The sequence below is a fragment of the Apteryx mantelli genome, chromosome 2, assembly GCF_036417845.1.
Source record: "Apteryx mantelli isolate bAptMan1 chromosome 2, bAptMan1.hap1, whole genome shotgun sequence".
In the NCBI taxonomy this organism is placed as follows: domain Eukaryota; kingdom Metazoa; phylum Chordata; class Aves; order Apterygiformes; family Apterygidae; genus Apteryx; species Apteryx mantelli.
The window spans coordinates 154,231,402-154,254,739 of record NC_089979.1 but is presented as its reverse complement, the minus strand read 5'-3'; the positions used below and the strand labels follow the sequence as shown (position 1 = coordinate 154,254,739).

Here is a 23,338-nt window from a genome sequence, read left to right as displayed (position 1 = left end):
CAAAAGGAGGCTGTTTTGTTCCTCATTCGGTTTGGTTAACAAGATTTGTGCTGCAGGCCCTTTTCACCAAAATGCTGGCAGGCTTCTTATAGTATCACTGGAAACTAGAGCCTACACAAATTACTAAGGCCTTTTGTATTTTAATGTCTTTTTTGTAATGATATTCAGTCCTTCGGGTCAGCTGCCTAAGAGAGACATTTGTCAACTTCACTTTGTTTTAGGACAAACTGGCCAGAGCCAAAACCATAGACCTGAATAACTTGAAACTTCAGAGGAGTTTGGATCCAGATTTGAGTCCTGCAACTTGAGGCCCTTGCTAATTAGTGGGCCCAAATTTCAGCCTCTCCTGGGGTGCTATGCATTAACCACAAACTGCTTATTTGTGCCCTTCTGCACAAGGGGCTCAGCAGTTGCTGCCTGCATCCTCCATACAGTAACTCAGTAGTAAGAATATAAAACCAGCTGGACTGAGTTAAAAAAAAGGCTCCCTCGCAGAGTTTCCTGTCTCTGACACTGTCCAATAGCCATCGCCTACAGAAGAGTACAAAACAGGGCAAGCACATAGTGATACTCGCCCAGCACAGCCTCTCTGTCTTCAGCGCCACACTGGAGTGGAGTCCGTGCATTGGCAGAGGGAACAGTCTTTGTTTGCACCAGCCACTCCTTTCTGAACTGTCTATCACTGTTCCTGCTCTTCTTGCTCCTGAGGCAAAAAGCTGGAAGGAAGAGCCCATGAAATCCCAGGGCTGATATCTGTGCATGTGAGAGAACCGAGAAGGGTAGATCTGAAATATGGGTCGTGAGGAAGAATGTACAGGAGCAGAGGAATAGCTTCAAACAGTTTGTGTTTGGAAGGACTTGAATCTTGGACTCTCAAATACCCATGATAGCCTTTTGCAGCAGTGTAGCTATATCCAGTTAGAAATTGGCTGAAGTTAAATCAGTATGACATTCTTGCTTAGATAAAGCCATAACCTATAAATGCAATTCTGTATTTTTAGCAAAAATTACAGTGCACACAAACAAAAAAGTAATGATAGTAAGGGCAAAGTGTTTGAAATGTTGCTTGTGAAATGCATGTGCAGAACTAATTAACGTATAGATGGCATTTGTCTGTATCCCCCATGTGATTCACTGAGATTCTCTCTGGTATTGTAGAATGCAAATGCTTTGAAAAGAAATTGCCCAAGGGACTGAATGTCTTTCCTTTACATTGTTTTTAAAAGGAAGAGTTTCTCGCGCTGTGTTTATTTGCTGCTAAGATACTGTTACACTAACACCATCACAGCCTGTGTCTCACTCCAGTATCCCATAAATTAGATTGTTGCAGGGAGTATTAAGAATGCACATACACTGCCTGACTAGAGCAATTTTATCTGAATAATGCTTTGTGACCTTTTTTGCAACAAGGTCCTGACTAGAAAGGCATAGATTTACCAGGCATCCTGGCTGTACTGAAAGATTGTAATTACCGTTCTATTTTATCAGTATTAGTATAGAGAGTTCCTGCCCTGACATCTCCTCTCCTAACACAAATGAAAAGTTGGGAAGCTGTATGACTCAAGTGATGAAGTACATTAAATCCACGTACCTGTTTCAAATCCAACAATTGTGGAAATGATGGAAGAGCCATCCCCGTCAGATGACTTTCCAACAGGCTCAATGAGATGGTTTTGTGGCCTCAGTCCAATTCTTAATGGACAAGAGTCCACATTACAAAAAGCAACACACAACTGGCAGTAATTGATACTCTTTTGGCACTCAACAGAGAAGCGAAGTATTGAATGAGCATGAAGAATGGACTAACCTTTCACCTCCCCCTTATTCCAGGTCAGGGATGAGACATCTGATAGAGCCGCATAGGAAGCTTGGGCGGCTGCTGTCTGTGCCGCCCTGTTCCATATGTGAACAAAAGGCTTCTTTCTTAACAAGCATCAGGCTGACACTTTTCATGAACTCTAAATTTATGTGAAAAATTTGGAGGCTTTGGAAGTTAGTGTTTAACCTCAGGATTCTGCCTAAAAAGTAAAAGCTACTGCTATACATAAAGCCGTGTCTTTCTGATTGCCAGCTGCATTAAGAACTATTACACTAATTCCCTGTTATACATATGCATACATAATGCATATGTACATGCGTAACAGGAGTAAACGTATTAGTTATTCATGTATGTGTGTATATAATAGGAGAAGTAATGCCTTTAGCTAAGATTGGCTAATGCTCCTTTATAAGAACTTACGTTCAATTGCTTATACAGTTTGCCAAAATTTAGCTGTTACAGCGTAAATTGGTGTCTGTCTCTAGCTGAATTGTTTTTGGAAAGTTTTTACTAAAATGGCTCAGATAATTCCAAGTACACAGTTATTAAAAAAATATATCCTTTTAGTCATGTTAAAAACTCTTATAACCATTATGTTGAGAGGGTCTAGCATGTCTGAGCTTTGGAGCTGAAGTTCGAAACTCTGTAAGGAAATTGCTTTGATGTCGAGACTTATCTTCTGTCACTCCTGTGGAAATCTGATTCAGCTGTAATCTTCTGAAACTAAATTCTCACATGCTCATGTTCTGTTAAAATGTAAATTCTCCAAATGTAGTAAGCATGCTGCCTTGTCATACAACTACGACATATTGGACAGAGTGCATATTTACCTTCGCTATGGAGGATGCATACTCATGTGTGCACACACACATATATACACATATATATACACACACGTATGTACAGCTGGTCCAAGGCCCCTCACAATGTCGTGCATACACATGGCATAAAGCAGGCACGATAGCCCTATAGACCCTTCTATCAGGAATATTTAGAACTCAGCCCTTCTCAAGGACAATGTAAATAATTTAATTACAGTCAGCAATGAGTACAGAAAGCACTCACATTGTGGATCAATGCGCTTAAGTCTATTCTCAAGACTTCTCTTCATCTCACAGTGAACCCATAAGAACTCAAATGCCTGATGCCTTAAACAGGACAAGGCTGAAGACATCTGGAGGTTGCACTGAGTGGTCCATATGACTACAGCAGCTGACTGCTGCTATCTGAACTTTGCTGAACCCTCAGGGTGGATTGCATGTTGCTTACAGGGTGCTTTAAAGGCAAGCTTAAGTAACTGCATAGTAAAAAGGATGAGCAGTAAACATATATTAGGGTCATTAACTTCTGATGGATTCAAAAGTGAAAAAGTGCTTGAATTAACATTGTCCTTTCAAGAATATCAGTGTGAGAGGGAGGTGGAAATCTTCACTTTTATAAGCTCTGAAAATGGTAACTGGAAGCCAAAGTATCTCAATGGGCTCTCACCCTCTGATCATGATATAAACACACAGAAGGAAATGTAATGATTTTGTTAGTGAAAGAGGATTGAGTAGTGTGTATTAAAGAAAGGCTTGGGGACATCACAAAAGGAATGGACTCAAGTTAAAAAACCCAACATCTAATTCCTATTCTGTGAGCACTCTGAATCCACAACACTAAATAATATGATGGTCCAGTGGAAAAGAGAAGATAAGCACATGTAATCAAAGCTGTATTTTAATGCATACTCATGGGAAGGACAAGTTAAGGTTATGCAGACTACCTGAAATCCAGTATTTCCTCACTTTTAAATCCTTGTCTTTGTAACCCTAACATTCTCTTAATATAGTTTTTTCATATGACTGAGGTATGTATTCAATCTTTTGTGCCCCAAAGAACAGTCATCTAGAGAGACTATATCCAAAAATCCTAATGCTTTCTTCCTTTTCTATGCCATATTTTGAATTTCTCTTGTTATGCAAGCTAACCCTCAGGTCATAAGCATTTTCACACTTTGCCAGCCAAATGAATATGATGAAAGGACACCTGTAGGCAGATACAGAAGCCAAGAACATGCAGTACATCCATTGTTTATTTAGCTTTCTTCTTTAGATTTTGTTTATCAAGAAAAAAACAAGTAGAAACAGAAAAAAATTAATCTGGTATACAGTTGCATGAAGAAAAAGTATAGGAAAGAACAGACTTTGTCATCTTGGCACATAAAATAAGAATGTTCTCCTCTCTGCACTCTGTGCACAATAAGTCCTGCAGGAATTAAGCAAGCACATTCTCATTATGATAGTTATAATTTATATTGCATTACAAAAGTAAAAACAATCATTCAGATAGGCTCGGGTGCAGTGGTTTGGAGAGAAACTGCCATTCTGCCAAATAGAAAAAGAGAGTGAAGGGGTGGGGGCAAGGGAAGGAATAAATCCTGCCAAAATGAACTCATGCTAAGGTGAAGCCAAAATGCCCGGAGGTACAGATTTAATGCTCTTATGAACGTCCCAAAATGTGTGTAAGCAAACTGCCCAAATAAGGTTTCAGACTGAAAGTTCAAGGCTTCTTCTGGAAACATCCAGAAATACAGAAAGAAAGAGATTAGATATTGTTTGAAGAAAAGGATTCTGGTTTGGTATTCTTGACTGAGCATTTGAAAGTCACACATCTTTCAAAGAAAGCACATTTTAATATAATAGAAAATCTTCAGGCTTCTTCAGTAGCTGAGAATCAGTCCTTAGTAATTCCACAACACAAGAGTTAGAGTACCATAAAATTTGCTTTCATTTAGTTCTGGTTGTTCTCCATTTGTGTTTTTTTGGTTTGATGTCTGAAACAGCCATTTTAAGAAATGAAATCATTCAGATAATTTTTTATTGGCCCCTGACTTTAATGAAAAATTCACAGGAGAAAAAAGTTCTTATCTTAAACATAGCTGCTGACTTCCGATATCTCATTTTTCTCTCACAATAATCCCAGTGTTCAAAGTAGGTATTGTATTTATCATCCTTGTATGGAGCTGAATTTCACTTCACTTTTCTTTATGGTCTTATCACATCATTTACAAACACTTTATCTCTGTAACTGAAAATAAATGAAATCCTAGGCTTTCGATGAAATGCCATGATGAAATGGATGGTCCAAAAATCTATATTTAGATGACTGACTCCTGTTTGTAGAAGACAAGATAAATGTTTCGTGCATATAAACTGAAGGATGATGGATTTAATGATCATACCCTAACGGGGGGGAGGATGTTATTTTGGAATAATTAAGTGTTCTGTCATTTGCAAGTCTAAATAGTCCATTGTTAGAGTGTGCTTTTGTGTGTCAACAAACCATTCCATTTTGTGAGGGATATTTATCATTAAAACAATTGATGTAATGGAAAAACACCACCAGTATGCATTGCTAACAACATATTTTGTGAAACCTTGATTTGGATACATATGTCAGGGATATATAATTGATGCACATTTCTGTCTTACAAAAGAAATATGACAAGAACCATTGAAGGACTGGAGGTAGCTTTCTCATTTGAAGCATGACATCAGAACTGTAGGGTTTTTTCCCTCCTAGATGTCTTCTCAAAGACTAAAATATCTTGATTTTAGGGCTCAAACATACAAGCAGTTTACCCTGGGGTAGAAAGTGCTGCCTGGTTTCCAGCTGCTGCTGCTCCAGAATGGTGTAGGTATCTGAAGATCCTGACTCCTATCTGCTGGCTCCTTAGGCTTTTCTTGGGCATCTCAGATGATATCTCAAATGGAAGTAAACACCTATGTTTAGACAGTTGAATTTTGCCATGAGGAGTGTCTAAATAGGAAGCACAGTGCCTATATTATTTTTTTAATGTAATATCCACATCAGCAGCTAAGACCCCAGCAATTACAGTGGTCTGATTTCTCCCATGGTGCACACACAATTTTTATTGACTCTAGGTACAGAGCAGGATACATGAGTTCCATTTTTATCAACATGTAACAGCAAAGCAAATAATAAGGAATATAAGTTTTTGGAAAGTATTATGAAAAAGGGAATCATTTTGATCAAAAAATTATAGAGTCTAAATGCTGTCTCATGTGAGAATGTCTTATATTTAATATTTTAACAGCAATCATAGCATGGGAAGGTACAAGCAAAAAGTGAATTTGTATGTTCATCACAAACACAGTTTCTTGGGTTGTTTGATATTTATAAATATCAGACCTCTTCATATATCTTATTGTTTCCTGATTCTAATAGCCAGGTACTTTTTACCACTAGATCTAAACCCAGTTTTAAAAGCATTTGGTATCTTTTCCCCATGTTTCAGATTAAGGACTGAAACATGTTGAAGTGAGGTGATTTGCCCAGGATTATTGATAAAACTTAACAAAGGGCTTCAGTCTCCTGACTCCCCACTCTGTGCTCTGTTCACTGGTGGCTTGGTGGAATATCTTGTCACACCGGTTTCTGTACTTTGCCAGATATGGAACCTTTTTATCACAACTGTCAGAAGAAATAGCGATTTCTCCTTTTTGCTGGCCAGTTAATTACCTTTGCCATGAGACTCTCCTTTCTACACTCATACATTCATGAGACTTGTGAGACCAATAGTCAAGTAGTAATCTCAGCATGTGCAAGTGTGGAAGAACAGATATACCTGATCATCAGTGATTTGCCCTGGGCTGCAGCAGGAGAGAAACACTGAAAGCATTCCTGTAGGTACAGGGTTAGGATAAAGGGTTCAGACCTTGGCAAAACTGGCTGATACATTGTGGCACATTTAAGTATCAAAACTCTTCAGGGATTCTTCTAGTGCCTTTCCCCATGAGACAGTCTTCCGTTTTGGTGATTTCCAGGTCATTTTATTAATCCTGGGTGTAGACAGTAAAGAATGTCTTCAGCAGACTCTTGAGAAAAGGAAACAGGGAGGTGAGGGGGAAGCATGTCTACTCCAAGAAAATACAGAATAGAAGAGTATTGGGGTGGTTTTCTTTTTCTTTTTCTTTTTAAGAGATTGATCATTCTCATTGCAACGAGCCTTTTTTGAAGTATTTATATTTAATGACTGACTTTTTCATAATCCAAAATATTTTAAGCTCTCATATTAATCTTGAAGTCTTGATTTAATACATGGATGGAATTTATCAGGTTTATGTTACAGTTTGTTTCTTAAAGAGCACTTTGTTGTGAAATTGTTTTGATTTTTCCACAAATGCATGTAATATTAGGAATAACTTAATTGCATTGTACTGATGAGACAAACACACTGGAACTTCAACACTACTGTCAGTCTATAATTTCTTTATCATATAATACTCCATTTATCTTTTTTGCCATAATTTATATTACCTGTAAATAAATGCTTTATTTATGGGAATAATCCATTCACTTCTATGCTCCATAGCATAATTACCTAACAAAGATAAATTTTATTCCTTTTGGAGCAGACCTCCCTGGGAGCCAGGATTTCAATTACATAAAGCCAAGATAGTTCCATAGAAATTGTAAATGCTCTGGGAGGCATCACCCTGAATTCAGAGCCATTACCCTGAAATTAAGACCAATATGAAAGGCTGCTCTATTTGCCAACAGGCACAGTTCCTTAATGGCAATAGTGTAGGATTATGAACCACCTAGGCAATCCCTGATCTGCCCCCTCAGCCCACCCAAATTCTGCTGAGGAGCTTTTCTGGACACACAGTACCTGAACAGAAGCTGACTGCTGCAGGAGACTTCCTCGACTCCCCTGAGTGTCACTGAGTATACGAGTCTGTGCTGATCTACCAGCCAAGAGCTATATTCCCTTGGAATAAAAAAGAAAAATCATTTCCACTCTCTCAGGCACAAAGTAGTGATGTATTTTTACTCATTGCTGATACTCCAGGACCAACTACAGCTTGGTTAAACTAGACTAGAAGGCCCAGAGCAGCCCTGATGATTTCAGTCTGTACAAGTGTGATCCTGCAAACATCTAAGTACACAAATAATCTTTCAGTTCCATTAGTCACAGAAATTAAGGGACTGAAATGCTAAAGTGCTTACAGAGTCATATTTTTGCTGGTGGTTTCCTCTATCCAGTGCATGAAATGTAGATCTGGAGAAATGATTCAGTATTATGTATATTTTTTTCATTTTTAAAATAATGACTGGGTTACCAACAAACCCATTGAAAATATTTTCATGGCATATAGTGAATACTTTGAATTTATCAAGTCAAGGTTTTGGTTAAATATGTTCATATGGTGTCAATTTTAGTAATTTATTAGAGAATCTTTAGCTAATTTGATGTAACTGATGCTAAAGAAGATGTTTTTTCTTGTTTTTTTTTTTTTTTTTACCTAACTGTGCTGTTTGTGTATTCCTTTTAAATGAAGATAAAAAGAAATGGATTTGTAGAGGATGTTTTTTAATTGATTCCAAAACGAATACCTACCACAGAATCTGATGACTAGTTCTATGGGGCTCTAGACTCCAATCATTCAGCATCTATATTTTTAATGACAAGATGCTAGACTGCTTAAAAATCTGAATTTCAGTAAGCACAGATAATTAATGTCTACTCTCTCCTAATGTCTTATCAATAACCACAAAACCTTCAGTTAGGGCAAGGACCTCTGTGGAGACCCAAACTGCATATAAAGCCAATGGGAATAGAGCTTCTAACTGTCAAGCTCTTTGAAAGTCTCAGTCAGACATTACATGTTAAATTCTTGATTTTCAATTACGAGGTAGAGATATCAGCACAATATATACAACATGCTGTTTTACTTGCCAGCCTTAGTTATTCTGGCATTTAGTTGTCCTCAGTTTTCAGATGGATCATTCTTGGTTCAAAATTAAATAGGGGTAATCCTTTGGCCTGCCTCATGGTAGTCATCCTCTTTGTGTGAAGAATCCCACTAACTCCAGGATAACTAGTTGTATATTTGAAGGTTGTTCAGAATTAATAATGATCAGGCCTTGTGCTTGTAGTGTGATTTAAGGCTAGCTTCAGGCAATGGGAAGCAAGACTCTTGGGATGCTGCTGCTATTGATTCACTCTGTAACAACTGGGCAACATATTTAACAACATAATTTTAAACCAAATACAACAATGGTGACATACATCACACAGCTGTGGCATGATTTAGTGAACACTCCAGATTATGTTCTGTAGATTCATTTGCACAACCCGTATGTATTTTATTGGAGCATGGATATATAAGCAGGAATGTAGCCTATAGGATACTAAAAGTGTTCCTTCAGTTCTCTTCAGCAATGACAGAGACTTAGAATAAGTATTTCTTCTAGTTCTGGCTACTACACTCCAAAGAGAGCTGTGGACTAATTGTAGAAAGCCCTGAGAAGAGCAACGAGAACAATTGGGGTGCAGAAAGTACGATCTATCAGGAAAGATTGACGGAGGAGGCAAAGTATGGCCTAAAACAGAGAAAACCAAGGTGCAAACACTAACATGCTTCAGGGGAAAGTGAAAAGGAGACTAAGGTTACAGGCGAGGGAACCAACTTTCTAGTGATAAAAAGAATAGAGAAATGGAACAGATTTCTTGGGGGTAATGTGTCAATATCACTGGTTTTCTTTAGGAAGAAGATACCTGCCAGGAATGACAAGTATAGTCAGTGTGGTGTATGGGCAGGAATGGACAAGATGACACTTTGCATGCCCTTCCAGGGCTAGGATTCAACAAATCTATGACTGAAAGATGTTACATAGATGTAACGTGCTTTTGTTTTATTACATTTTCATTGTTCCTCATCAGGTAGATAGAACTACTCCAGACATAGGCATCATATGCACATGGGATTTGTAAAAAAGTCTGTATACATAGGTCAGTTGCCCTGCCAGAACTCCATCTATCACAGCAAAGATGTGACTAGGGAGTCACCCCAGAAACATGACAACTCTGTGTCTGTAAGCTAAGTAGGTAGGGCAAAATATTCTGCTACTTCCACCTCAGAAAGGACAGATGGAAATGTTCTCTGCACATGCCATCACGAGCAGAATAGAAGTGACCTGAAGCAGTAGACCTGGTCAAGCTGTCTGGCTGTGAGGTCCTGGTGAACTAATATTTCACTTTCTATTTAACTTATTATCTCCAAAATATTTCCAAGGTCTCAAATATCAGTCAGGTAAAGATCAGACAGGGTATGCCTTTAAAGGATGAGCAGCTGGGCACATCTGTTTAATTGTCAGGAAAATGTGTGTGTTTCTTGAGCTGGCAAATATTTCTTGGTGCAGTGGAAGAATTGTACAAAATACTTTAGATAGCAACTGAAAAGCATCCCCTAGAAATAGCTCAATAATTGAAATCATATGATGGTACAAAGCCCACAATAAAATGACTTAGATGATAGTTCTAGCTCAGTTAAAGGAATGCTGTTCAGCTTGATAACCCTGAAATTAGCTTTGCTACCTGTGCTAAATGATTCTGTCTTGCAGTATTACTCATGAGAGCTGTTCCTCTATTTTTTTTTTCCTTTTCAGTGGAACAAGTTGTGTGAGAACATACTATCTCTATGACACAAGCTAAACAGAACCAGCATTTGCAGACATGTATTCTGCCCATCAGGGAGTTTTCTGTTTGTTCCTTCTCTCTATTTCTGATGCATTTTTTTTAGCAGGTAATTGGGCACCTTTCCTGTCAAAGTGTTACTGCAGAACTCAGTTCTTACTGACTCAGGCCTAGTAAGGTGCTTCCAGTCATAGCTTTCAGAATCCTATGATAAAGTTAGTTGCAATCTAAGCCTTCAACAGAAAAAAAAGAAAACCTGTTTCTAGCCATCCAATTTCCAAAAGAGGACTTTTTGTCCTAACACTTGCAATGAGGTCTGCTGATAGCCTCAATATCAGTAGCATCAGAAACTAGCACCAGCCATTGGAACCAAAGAAGAAGATATCTAGCTCTATATCCATCAGGAGGGACAATCTTTGTCCTCTTTCTTTAAGAGATCCTTGAGCTAGGACTGGCCAATCTGGTACATCACAGCTCTGATTTCTGTTGGAAATATTGGCTGTAGTCCTAAAAGCTGTATAATTACATTAGCGTTGTTCCATGCCTGAGGTAATAAGCTCTGCCTCGTTGCTGTGTTATCAGCTCAAGCTCAGCACTGCTCCAACTGTGGCATCCAAAGCAGTACCTGGCACTCGCTTAGCAGCCTCCGCACCACGCTCCTGTGCACGGTGGTACCACACTGAGGTCCCCTCGCTCCATCAAGCCCCTCTCCACCATGGGGATGGAAAGAAAGGATGCAGCATTACCATCATGTGTGTATTGCTGAGGCAGTGGCCAGGAAGGTTCCTCAAATAAAGGGAGGTCCTGGCTTCTTGAATTTAACCCTGGGAATCACGAGTGCTGGCAGATGTGAAATACAGAGGAACTGGGGAATTTGTCATGCTCATAGGCCTCATCACTTATAAACATCAGGAAGCTGCTTTTTATTCTGAGTTTTCCTGGGTTTTTTAGTTTTTGTGTTCAGATGGGCAAAACCTTGCATTTTTATAAATCTTGGTAAGTAAGACAATGGCATAGAAATATGTACACTGTTGCAAAAATAGAATTGCAGAAATCCTAGACCTTGCAACAGGCAAACAAACATCTCTTGTAAAGTGTTCTCATTTTCAGAAGCCAGTTGCACTCCTCATAAAAGCCTCACCTAAAAGAGTTTTTACAGTTTTCAGTTGGTGCCACGTTTTGACCCACAAAGGAAACAGATTGGGTGTTTGGAAGTCCTGAGTACCCAACTCTCTATATAAAGTCAGCAGGAACTTTAATATCTCTGAAAATCAGATCCCCTGCCCATATCATGAGGACATCTGGAATGTTAGTCATGCAAGAGTCTTACTTGCAACACTGTCTCCGGATATTTTTACAAAAGCTAGATTCTCAGCAATAAAATATGTGTTGCTATGGGGCATCTGTTTATGTTTGTATGTGAACTGATAATTACACTGGAGTTCCTTCTGTCTGTAAAAATGGTAGACATTTTCAGTGAGCCTACAAACAATTTTTAGCCAAATATAAGGATACCCTCAATTTTATATTAGAAAACATATATATATGAGATAAATCTGTACAAGCATTTGTCCAGGCAATTGCAAGTATGAATCATATGTTTGGCGTGTGGGATAAAATACAGTTTTGTCCCTTTATTAATCTTGTAAGTTCAGGTCTCCTCTGAGCTCAGGAGCTGTATTACTCCATGCACCTGTTGCTTCTCAGACCTAACAGCAAACTTTCCTAGACTGGGTAGGTCTCAGTCGCCACTTCTCTGATCAAAGAATCCCAGGCGAGGTGTTAGAAATGGGACATCATTCTAGGTAGACGGGCTGATTTTATACGTTTGAGGTAATTCTATCATGACATTCCAAAACCTCAAAAGCTGCAGAAATGCAATATTTACTATGAAGAAAAGAGCAAAAGGAATGTAAAATAAAACAAACTGTACTTGTAATATACTTAACTCACACATTGCAAACATTAATCCTGTGACACAAAATGCGTGTGAATAAGGTCTCTTTTACAGTCCTCCAGAGGGCCCAACTTGTTAATTCCTCTCTGATGTTGCTGTCCCAAAGGCCCCTGACACTAACATAGCCTCAGGTATCAGATGCTGTTTGTTAACTATCCCCTCCCATATATTCCCTTAGTGTGCCCAGCCACACTTCTTCGCATGAAATTTGTCTGCCTCCATTAGCCCTCCCTCAAAGACGCTTACATAGCAGCTCTCTGAAAATGCTACCAATTGACTCAATAGTATATAAACAATATGTAGTCCAGGTTTCTTGGCCCTGTGTCATGGAGACAGTCTCTCTGAAGTTGAAGCAGGACAATGCCTTTTTTCCATAGCCCACCTTAACATTTTATTTTCATCTGCCCCTGACTTCTGCTTTAAAAAAGCAAGGATTTACAACCTACTTGTTCTGGTTAGAGGAACCAATTTGCGTCCAGCTCATTTTGCCTTTAAAAAAGATAGGGTTCATGTTTTCTTACAGCTTCCAGCTTTGTTCTGTTCTGTGTCCGATGTAATTGCTGACAGATTAATGTCCATCTGTCACAGTTCCACACTGTTCTTTTTTACTGAAAATACTCTGTACTTACTCTTCTGGGTGTTACAACCTGAAAAGAACCAAAATGCATTATAATAACATTACTGTAATTAGATAGCTATCAATAACAAGCACTCAAGAAAGTATTACATATGCATATACATACATGCTTTGAAACACCATGGTTGGATAGAGTGAACTTCCACAGAGACTCGAAGGTAAGGACATATGTAACAGGGAGCAACTACAAGGCTGTAGCAGAGGCCCCCAAGAATATTGGAGAGCAGAGAGCTTGGACCCACAGGGAGAGGGGGATGCCAGAGACCCAGTAGATGGACATATGGCCAATTATTGATAGCAAGTTGTAAAATAGCCTAATGAAGCTGACCTTAACTAATAGCATAGGTATATCTATACTATAGATAAAGATATGGATAAAGGTACACTTTAAGGTGTATCTATAAGACTTCAACTGAAACAACTCATTATGCTCATGCCTTGCTTCAGAACTGGTTGCAGAGAACAGATCACTCTGAGCTCCTGCCCCAAACTCCTGTCTTGGTACTGTGGTAGTACTATGGTAGTACTTAGCACTCAGGAAGAACTATCTTTGCTCCCATAAAGGGAACAGTGTTTTGGTATCTGATTGTGCTTGACTGGTCTGACTACCTGCTTTTGACGACTGGCTGTTAAATCTGGATGCAGCAATTCGTGGAGGATGTAAGTGATCTAGGAAATTGAATATCTATGAAAATCTGCCTTGAGGAGGGAAACACTCTCTATCTTTCTGCCATGAACTAGCTGCAGTACAGGATCAACAGCCTAAGTGATTAACTGAAACATTTGTTGTTTCACCTTCACCATTTGGTGGTAGAACAGTTTTAAATATCCAAACAGCCTATGTAATTGGGAATCAGTTACCCAAGAGGTAGTGACCAGGCCTGTAAAAGAAAGATTCTGCCAAAGAAAGATCCTGAGCAGCACCAATGCTGAGATTTCTAGGAGGGTAATATAGAAAAAAGGGACACTAAGAGGAAGCAAGAGCTAAACCAAATATTAAGTGAAACCCAGGCTGCTGTTCAAGTTGAGCTGGAAGACAGAAAGAGGAATCAGAGGAGAATGGTGATCACATGCTGTGCAATCAGGAAATATGATAATTTTAAAACATTTTTTAAAACACCAGCTTTAAGAAATATGTTACCAGCAAAAACACATATTACAACAGCTGTACAAGTGGGGGATTACCTAAATAACTTGAATGGAGAAATATGGTATGACCCAGATTTTGCAGAACTTAATGAGGGTCCAAAAGAGTAGAATACACTCTCTTCTTATGCTTCATTATGAAAGGAATGCCAATTAATAACATTAAAACAAATGCAAGAAACTGTAAAACTAGTCATCACCAAATGAATTGCTGAAACAGAAGGAGCAAAAGTGAAATGAACAAATCATGGTTGAAACAGAATTGTACACCAATCAGGTCAGAACAATCAAAAAGGACTTAAGATCCTTAAACAGAAAAAACATACAAATTGCATAGTAGTACTGGAGGAATACTAAAACTTGTACCCTTCTATTTCTCTGAAAGAATGCTTTCATAACATCATTGATCATCAGTGACAGACGCAAATTTGTCAGAAATGGATCTGAGATCTATACTAGTTAATGTCCCACTCACTACCTCTACACTTCTCAATGAAGTACTTAGATCTCTATCTTTCTGTTATACTCACATATTTTTAAATCCATTTTCTGAATAGGTTTAGCTCAGGATATGTTCTAATTGACAACTCAAAAAATTTGTGTTAAAAGGAATATTTAAGTTGTTTTGTACCATACGCTTTATTCCAAATTTGAAAAACCTTTCAACTTTCCCTTGTGGCTTCAAATACTTGGGTTTCTCTCTGTGGGTTTAACGTCCCTTCAAGAATAACAATTGTTCATTTAATTCCCCACTCTATTTCTTTCCTGTTTCTGTTGCCACCTCATGTTTTTGTTTGGGGTATCCCTTAGGACCAGACCAACTTTTTTTGCCCTGGTTACAGAATATGCCATTGTTTCTATTACAGCCTTGTACACAATCCTGGTTACCGATGAATTTGATGAATTTTGTTTGATCTTCTAGTTCTTGGTTAGAGAAAGCTACCACTTGAATAGGTTTTATTTTATCTTATTAAACTGTCAAGTTTTTAAATCTCACATCCTTCTTGTAAAATTTCTCCTTCTCTTCAAATAACATCTACAAAAATCCTCCTATTTGGTGGCTACTGGATTTACTGGGCCTGTAGTCATCTTTGCAGCCTGACTAAACCCTTCAGATACTTTGAAACACTCTTCTTTAGAAATAAAATCCCCAGTGTTCTCAGCCACTAACCTGGCAGCTGTCCCCAATAATTTCTTTTGTTGTGTATATCCCTTGGGCATCTTAATTTGCTCTTTGTTCTGCAGTGTGAAACAATCTTGACACTATACCAGCACCTTAAAAGAAATATGACTTCTCAAGTTCACCTCCTTAATGTGCTTTTACCTTTTGGATTACTTTGCATTTTTGAATTAAATAAAGCCCAGATAAATAGTTAATCAATTCAAGTCTGATCTTCATTGTTTCTCTGTGCACCCAATTAGATGGATTCAAGTGCATAATCAAACCTACTATTCTCCTATCAGAATAACTGAAAATAATGCACAGGCTCTATGCTGGTTTAAACTTTTAGTTTAACAGGATGTATAGACAAAAGAAATTATGGGAAAAAATTCATACCCACAAGTCTAAATCAATAACAGAATTCCAACGAAATAAAAAGAAGATTGAACAAATCCAGCAAAGTATCAAAACATGGGCATCACACCCTGAAATGATATACAATAATTTTTGATGGGATTAGGTATTCCACAGTTCCACAGCATCTGATCTGTTGCATGCATTATTTCATCTACTTATTGTATGGTTAAGAGAACAAGTTGGGATATTGCTATGTATCATTATAGTATTTTGGTGTTTATGGAAATGCATTTACATATTACAGCAAAGTTATTTTAACTAACCATTGAAAAGTCATTATCTTAGAAGGTAAATTCAGAGCATTCAAAATACACTGCCCTATCAGCAGGCTCATGGTAGTAAACAGCCCATGTAGGTCAGGGAGTGTATGGTTTGACCAATGGGACTCATAATACCACAGTTACATGAATAGGCCACCATTAAGGACGGGATTGTTATAACCTGAAGGGAACCAAATTCAAACCATATAACAATGCCATAATGAGATAATACATATAAATAAATGGGAACAATATGTTGCCTGTGCTTTCAAACACCTTGGTGGGACAGAGTGAACTACCAGAGACTCTGGCATAAGGACAGATATAACAGGGAGCAACCACAAGGCTGTAGCAGAGGTCCCCAAGAACATCAGGGAGCAGAGACCTTGGATGTACACGGAGAGGAGGATGCCAGAGACTCAGTAGATGAACGCAGGGCCAACTATTGATAGCAAGTTGTGTAACAGCCTAATGAAGCTGCCTGTAACAGGTAATTGCATAGGTGGAGTTGACTTTAAGGTATATCTATAAGACTGTAACAAAAACAACAGGTTGCCCTTGCACCATAGTTCAGAACTGGATGTGCAGAAAAGATCACTCTGAGATCTTGTCCTGAACAGCTGTGTAAGTAAGTACTGTCTGTGTAGTACCTTTAAAGGCAACTGCATTTTCCTATTTGGTCTAATGTTTTGTTAATTGTATTTAACTGGTCTGGCTACCTGCTTTTGAGGACTGGCTGCTACATCTGGATGTGTGGAAGGTGACTGTCTGAGGAGACAGATTAAAACTCTCTGTTTTTTTGTCTTTTGTCTTTGAAGTTTGCAGCTTTTGAGACCGTGGGTCAAGAAATTCAAAGTTTTAAGTATGAATGTTCACCTCAGAAGACTGGTCACCTCAAGACAAGAACAGATTCGAAGGGTTCAGAGGGCAAAACAAATGAAAACATAGTGTTTTAGTTGTGTTTGGGTCTAAGGCCATTGCTTTAGACACTATTCATTTAAGAGCAATTTGTCATCTGTGTTAAGAACACTGTGTTGCTGCAACATTTAGCATGATTGCAAGGATATTTAAAAAAAACTCCCAATATGAAATGGAATCAAAGAAGCTTGTGGAGTTCTTCAGCAGAAAGAAATCCCTCCTGAGTTGGATAGAAGTGCATTATAAATGATTATGGAGTTGTCTGAGCTGTGACCAAATGCCCATTGCTAGCCAACTTTATTTTGTGGTGCATTGATCTTTTCTTCTTCCAAAGCTCAGCATTCATAAATTGTTCTGGAAAACATCAAAGTTATTTGAAAAGGTCTATAGCAGTATAAATTTCTCTGTGCAAAATGGCTGTTTAACAAGATTGCCTCCTTGAACTTTTCACATGATTGTGACAGCCACTTTCATTTACTAATGGAAGTTTTATAGCAGATTTTCCCCCTACTTCCACATCTCTGTTTATTATTATTTTATGGAGAATACTTTACAAATTAGGGCTCTGAAAAAAAAGGAAGAGGTATTTGGTGACATTCTCAGACTGCTGTGGCATGTTAGTCAGACTGTCCATAAGATAGCGCAGAGCATGCAGAAGAACCTCACCTCACATGAATTTCAGTGTCAGATTGCACATAACGGGTCCATCTACCTGGGGGCTAATTTAACGGTCATTATGATCATTGCTGAGAAACTTCTTTTGTGCTAGTCCTGCTCAGATTCAAATTAGGAAGAACAATGCATTCATGAGGAATTGTTCCTCATTATTCGCAATGCTGACACCAAAAGGATGGTGTGGGCATAGTTAGGTTTTACAGTAAGAGTGATCATTTAAGTGAAAAAGGAAAAGAGAGGGATGAGAAGGTGTTGCGGGGGGGGGCACAAGGTTATTATTATTATTTTAATCTCTGGGTTTATTGCAAGCAGATTTATTGAAGTAGAGGCATATAGGCAGCGGGTTCCCCTCGGTTGATCCCAGGTTGTTTATACAAACTGTGATTAAGGAGGTATTAATAAGGCGGCCAAAGAGATGTATTTGTTTTAGGATTGCATTAGATTCGAACCCCTCATTTTGTGGGGGTGCTCCCATGCCATCAGTAACAAGTATGAGGGTTATCTTTCCTCCCACTATCCTTATCATTTGGAATGAATTCATTTTACACGGGATTCCCTCAGGATGAATTCGACCTTTTTTGGGGGTAGTACTTCCTTAGTTAGGGGTTAGTAATCTGGGAAAATAATAAGCAGTACTACCAGTTTCAGTCCTGCCAGCAGGATTCATAGTTTCAGGCCTCACTCACTGATTCTGTGGAAATAAGAATAGAATGTCTTGACGGGGTGAGTCCAGATGAGTTAGCCCTTAATGACTGGGATATATCACCTTCAGTAAGCCAGAAACGACTTCTACTCCAGTTAGGATATATTTCCACCCAGTAGCTGTACGAGGTAGGGGCCCCACATAATCAATTTGCCAGGTGGACTACAGAGACTTCCCTGTTTTCAAGTGCAGCACTGGTTGGAGAGCTGCACTTCCTGCTTTCAATCTTAATCTACATTGTGGGCACTTGGTGCCTCCAGTTGCCACCTAGCTTCTTAACTGGCCACGCTGGGGAGTTATACAGGGAATGGGTTTGAAGATGATCCCTCTCTGTAATAGATCCTGTATCACATTGTGGACCCCTCTCCTGGCTGCAGCAGATGGAGGGTATTGGGACACGTGAGTGATTTTAGAATCTGGCAGAGGAGGAGCAATCCTCAGCAGCCTGATTTGGGCGGACTTGCTGTCCTCCCCCTGGCCTATCTGCTGGGGTCTCCCAAATGGCCAGGTACTACCATTTGGGAGTAACCACTGTTTGCCATTCAATACATCAAATCCCAAGACATTGTCCCCATTCTCAGCTGGCACAGGGTTGCTCGCTTCTCATCAGGGAAGCGCAGATAAGCTCTTGCTACCGGGCATACCTCGCTTCCACCGGTGTATCCGAGTAGTCGGACTTTGTGCCTTCCCATGGCGACCACTGCCCTCTTTGCTGCCACCTTTGAGAGGGTGGACATCTGAGCCCCTGTGTCAATAAGGAATTTGGTTGGGCTTTGATGAGTCCCTAACGGAAGGTAACTGTGGGGTCCTTCCATGGGGTCCCACTGGAAGGCCTCTATTCTCCGGACAGGGAGGCCCAGCACCCATCCGGGGCCCACTAGTTTTTTGCTTCTACAGTCTTTAGCTCCTCCCGGAGATGGGAGAAGGGGTTACTGGTGTGCGGAGGTGCGGTGGGAGTAGTGCTCTCCTGTTTCCTTTCCCCTTTATCTAATCTTGTTTCCTGCCCTGCAGGGGACACATGCCGAAAGGTGTCTGTTAGATCAGCAACTGTCCCTGTCGCCTGCCCGTGTAGAGCAGCTCTAGGTTTACCTAACTGCAGCGCTGTGTGCCACAGCTGATTTCTTCTTTCCCTTTCTGCCTGCGGGGTGGACTTTCGCACGGGCTCATCCCATCCCATTTCCCGTCCATGGGTGACCACTGGTGTAGGAGATCAGCCCACGTGGGTATGGGGAGGGGCTGTTGCTGCTGCTGCAGGTCCTGGATTGCCCTCTTATGCTGTCAGATGCGCTCTGTCTTCTCCCGCTGTCGAATTAAGTACGCCTTCAAGGTATGTGGTGACCCTCTTATCAATGGCTTTAGGTACGCCAGGTCCACCGGGTATGATATAGGTGAGTGGCCTAGCTGTCCCCGTTCCCCAATCGCTTGTAGACAGGTGGCCTCATTTACTGCCTCAGTCAATCCCTTTAAGGTGTGGACAGGGATCACTAACGTCTCCCCCCACTCACGGGGATCGATTCCTCCTGCCCAAAAGGCAGCTTGGGAAGTCAGAGAATGAAGGTGACCCCCCCGGCAGAGCGGGGTTGTCAGGAGGGCCTTCTGTGAGGAAAAATCCTGGTCCCCAGAATCCTTCTGTCTCCATCCTGTCTAACATTATCCTATCTCCTCCCAGTTTGTTTATTCTTATTACCCACTCTGTCTCCGTTTCTCCAGGTTTCTGACAGACTTTTTCCTGGAGACTCACTAGCTGCAGGGGGTCAAACGGGGTGGTACGAGTAGCCTCCCGCCAGTTGCCGCCTTGGGGTCCCGTAGTGATTTCATGTTTCACTATAGGGGCTATCCTTTTTATCAACAAATCATCTTCCCTCTCTCCTTCCCCATTCTCCACAGGGGGAGGGAGAGGTGTTTGATCATCATCTGGATCAAACCAGATGTCCCCATCCCAAGTTTCTGGGTCGGTGAGCACTCAGCGTATTTTGACAGGGTCAAAAGTTTTAGACTGCCTTGCCAGCATCACCTCAAACTTCTCTTCTACTGCCCTCCTTTTATCTTGTCAATTGTTCGTTGGTGCCATCGTTTTCTACCTGCAATAGCAGACATCGCTGTTTTGGGGCCTGCATTTCATTTTGGAGGGTAGCTAGTTCTTTATCTCGCTGTTCCCTGCAAGTGTAAGCTGCCTCCAAACAAGCCCCCAGCATTTTTAGAATTACGCCTTCATTTCAGCTATCCTTACTCTTACCCCTCGCTAAGTCTAGTTGCCTTTCCACAGCCCCCCAATCATACCAATGATTGCAAACCCATTCGGGTGAGAACTTAGCAGATTCCTCCACTCCGTGCTTCCGTAAGTAGGTTGCTATGAGGTCACTAACTATCATCCTGCTGACTACGCCAAATTGTCGCAGGGGTCGGGGGGAGGTTATTATTATTATTATTATTATTATTAATATTATTATTATTATTATCATCATCATCTCTGGGTTTATTGCAAACAGATTTATTGAAGATGGCTATACAGTGTAGTCATAGCAAGCAAATCTTACTGCACATTTGTTATTGCCCAAGTCTTGGTTTCTTACCACTCCAATGGTTTCTTGTCAGAGGTTCTCTTAACTCCAGGAGAGTAACCTTGAGAGGCGTCCCAGCTCAAGGGAGATTCACCGCCGTGCAGCCCACTGCTGTGCAGAAGAGCTCAAAGGGCTCTGGGCTGCAGCGCTATTTATGGGCACAGAGTTTGACTCATGGTCATACAATATCTGGTGTGGAGATGTACCTTTTTTTTGCTGATCTCATGCCCATTTCTGGCCTCACCAGTTGCAACCGGTATCGCCTAGTTCCTCCCGGTCAGCCCTGGGCGTTGTCAGTTATTTGTGGTCAGCTGGGGCCTGAGATAAGGGGCGGGGGGTGGAGGGGGTAGTTGTGCTCCACCACACTTTGGGCCCGAGATGGGGCAGTGGAGGGGGATACTTGCGCTCAGCCACAGAAGGATAAGTGGTTAGAAAGACATCTTAGACTACACATACCCAACATCCATGATATTGTAGCTGAATGACTTTTGGAGCTGATCAGGAACAGAGTATTTCTTCAGTTCATCACGCATGGAAAGCATTCACTTGATATTTTAGGAATTGTCTCATATATTCCATCTGGAGAATCCCTGGGTAATTTTATGCTAAATGGTTGAATTCCCTCAGGGCAAGAAGTAAGATGTTTTCAATTGCTTGATGAGGAAGAACGGAGTAGAAAGAAGGAAAAAATTTCCGGAGAAAAGAAGAGATGGCAAAGCACAGAGCAGTGTTTAAAGAAGCAGAAAAGAAGTGTGAGTAATAGAAGTGGAGGAATGATTTTTTTTTCCAAGTTATATGTCTTTGTGAAGTCTCTGTTGCAAAAGACAAACCCAGAGTTTGCCAGATTTGCCATTTTTCATTTTGTGAATGTTCACAAATTTTTTCAGAGCTAGATGTTATTACTCCTCCTAGCAACTGAAGATTTTTTGCTTAAAATAAAGTTATAAGTGTGAATTAAAATATAATTGTGACAAGCTCAGATTTTGCACTTTAGTGAAAATTCTCATTGTTACAAGCAAGCATCCTCTTTCTGAGCAGTAAAAATGATATTTAGAAATATGTTTTTGGTTTTTTAGCAGAAAAAGTAGCCTTTAATCTCAGTGAAGTTCCAAAACTTTACATAACCTTTAAATTTTTTATCAGTCCAAAAGAATATTTTGCACATTCCTAAATGTGACATGGTGAACATTTCCCAACTTCTGAGGCTAGATCATCCTTGTAAACCAGGGTCATCCAAGGTCAATGCACTATCCTCAACACTGACAGTGTGAAGCCTAAGATGAATCGTTTCTACATATGGGATAAAGGCATTGGACTTCATTTTTCTTCCAGATGTACACAAAAATAGGTTGGGAAAAGTCAGTCTTGAGACGCAGAGAATTTTGTTGCTCTAACTGAGATGACTTGTGCATACCCCAAGACTGAATTTGATAAAGTGATTGTGCATTGTTGACTGGCTTGATTCACATAGCATGGTTTCATAGCAGCAATGATAACTTTCATGCATGCTGCCATCATTATAATTAAATTCAATTCATAAAAGAAAGTTAATTTTAATAATTTTTCATTTCTTTTTGCCTCTATATAAATGCTAACATTTAAATTTTTTAAGCACATTGTATATGTATGCACAGCAGGAGCCAAGAAACTAAACATCCAGTCCTACCTCCAGACCACTTAAATTGCCTGCAGTTGAGGCACATCGTCTACATCAAAAGGACAGAATTCTGGCAGAGTATGTCCTCATTCATTAATATGACAAGCTAGGAGATGCACAATTAGATTACAATTACACTATGTAAATGCAAAAGATCAGAATAGGACCTCAAAGACATATATCCTAGGTTTCTCAAGTAAAAGAGTTTCTAAATGTTATGCAAAATAATATGTGGCGTTTAATTGTCTAAGAGATGTAAAGAAAATGTCTTATACTTTATACATTTTAAGGGAAAAGCCTTTTGTTCATCACATTGGACAGAACTTTTATCCTTAAACTGTCAAGACAATAAAAGCATCAGCATACATTTAAATTCCTTACCGTGAAAGATGGTAAATGATGTATGCAGAAGAAAACCACAGTGCATGGGAAATTTCTTTACACAAGATTTGTACCATGGAAGAAAGTGAATGTGAAAAAATAGATGTGTTTTTTTAAGCCAGTGTTAATGCATGATGAGGTCAAGTGGCAAGCAAATCCAGCCAACTGCAGGGTTTTTTCTTTTTTTAATAAGAAAAAGTCTATTTTTTGAGATATGAGATTCTTTTTGCTTTTGCTTATATTGATGGACTGTGAAGGTCAAGAGGAGATTGATCCACAAAGGCCAGTAAAAGTTAGAAGTAATTTAATTAGAGTTGTCCAAATCTGAAATATCTCCTAATCCGATTATATACTTATTTCTTGAGGGCGAATGTGTGGGTATCTATATTTGCTAGAGAAAGATAGCTTTTTGTAATCTAAAAAGATTCAGCTATCTTTTTTTTTTAACAAGCAGAATGAGTCAAGAAAAAAAATCCTAGAATATTTTTCCACAGTTAAAAAATATAATAGTTTTGTATCAGTTTATACTTCAAATTAACTGTAGGGGTGGGGGGAGTGTA

General features: G+C 39.7%; 1 long non-coding RNA gene across 2 annotated transcripts; it reads right to left on the bottom strand.

Annotated features, from left to right (window-relative positions):
• Positions 1-3,940: 3,940 nt before the first annotated feature.
• On the bottom strand, positions 3,941-20,874 carry LOC136991302 (uncharacterized). Of its 2 annotated transcripts, XR_010883527.1 has the most exons (5): positions 20,753-20,874; positions 12,708-12,908; positions 7,497-7,595; positions 6,540-6,699; positions 3,941-5,564 (listed from the first exon to the last, which is right to left on the bottom strand). It is a non-coding gene; the product is annotated as an uncharacterized lncRNA (long non-coding RNA). The 2 variants fall into 2 exon arrangements; XR_010883526.1 differs by lacking the exon at positions 3,941-5,564 and having other exon boundaries at positions 5,903-6,699.
• Between the last annotated feature and the right edge of the window lie 2,464 nt (positions 20,875-23,338).